Source organism: Octopus bimaculoides, chromosome 24, assembly GCF_001194135.2.
Source record: "Octopus bimaculoides isolate UCB-OBI-ISO-001 chromosome 24, ASM119413v2, whole genome shotgun sequence".
Lineage (NCBI taxonomy): Eukaryota > Metazoa > Mollusca > Cephalopoda > Octopoda > Octopodidae > Octopus > Octopus bimaculoides.
The window spans coordinates 2,653,482-2,654,896 of record NC_069004.1 but is presented as its reverse complement, the minus strand read 5'-3'; the positions used below and the strand labels follow the sequence as shown (position 1 = coordinate 2,654,896).

Here is a 1,415-nt window from a genome sequence, read left to right as displayed (position 1 = left end):
ACATTGCTCTAAATCATCGCTTCTTTTTTTTAACCATTCGTCACCCCATTTTTCATCACGAGACTTTTCGCGACCCCAGGTGTTAAATTTGAAACAAAACATATAAATAAATACATAAATCATTTATTTTTTTTTGCTGAACAATATACAAAAAAAAAATACAAAAAAAAAACAGGTAGTTAAATCATTTGTCAAAATAAAAGTAGTCTTAGGATTTGTGCGTTTGTGAAATAACATAAAAACTGGAATTCAAGTGTTTGAATTGAATTTTCGCGACCCCAGCATTGCACTTCATAGTTTAAGAAGCGCTGCCCTAAATCAATTGTATTCTTTAGAAACGAATTTATTTGTTTTAAAAGTGCAAAATATTCTTCCAACAAAACCTGTCCAAATAAAACTCGTGTTCCTCACTCTCTCTCTGTTTCATCATTCTCTCCCTCTTTCTCTCTCATTCTGTCTCTTCCTTTTTATTTCGCTCTCTCTCTTTTTCTCTCTCATTCTATCTCTTCCTTTTTATTTCGCTTTCTCTCTCTGTTTCTCTCTCTCTATCGATCTATCGACTTTTTTCTTCGACTTTTTCTCTGTCCTCTTTATCTCACTCTCTCTCTCTCTCTCTTTCACCTTTCTCTCTTTTTCCTTTATTCTATCTCTTCGCCTTTATTTTGCTTTCTCTCATTCTCTCTCTCTCTCTCTCTCTCCTCTCTCTTTCTCTCTCGCTCTCTGCTCTTTATCCTCCAATCACTCTCCATGTATTTCTCTTTCTTACGACTTCCTCTCTCTTTCTTTTAGTCTTTCTCTCAACTTCTCTCCCTCCCCCCACTCTTTATCTCTCAATATCTCTCTCTGTTCGCCTTTTTTTAAAAATTTCTCTCAATCTCTCTCTGAATGCCTCTCCTTCTTTGTTCTCCTTTCTTTCTTTTCCTTCCTTCCTTCCTTCCTTCCTTCCTTCCTTGTTTCTTTGACACACACACACACACACACACACTCTCTCTCTCTCTCTCTAAATCTCTCTCCTTCGTTCAACCTCTCTCTCTTTCTCTGTTCCCCTTCTTTCTTAACTCACTCACTTCTACTCTTTCTCTCTCTCTCTCTCTTGTACATACATTCACACACTGCCTTTCTCTCTCTCTCTCTCTCTCTCTCTCTCTCTTCCCCCCCCTCTCTCTCCCTCTTTCTCACAATCTTCTCTGTTCCACATTTTGACACTTCTTCTTTCCTCCGTCGTTCTCAAGTATTTACTCTTCTGCAACGTGTGAATAAAAACAACATCACCAACAACAACAACAACAACAACAACATATTTTGATCCTTCTTTAAACATCTCTTGACCTGGGTGCCAACTGCAGCTGAAGGAAAAACAAACAACACAGACAATTGAAACAACGCGCGCACACACACACACACACACACACACA

The 1,415-nt window shown here is 38.1% G+C and overlaps 1 long non-coding RNA gene across 1 annotated transcript in view; it reads left to right on the top strand.

Moving 5' to 3' along the window:
• LOC106868771 (uncharacterized) overlaps positions 1 to 1,415 on the top strand; it is a 9,100-nt gene that overhangs the window by 3,398 nt on the left and 4,287 nt on the right. The gene's annotated exons all lie outside the window — the stretch shown is intronic.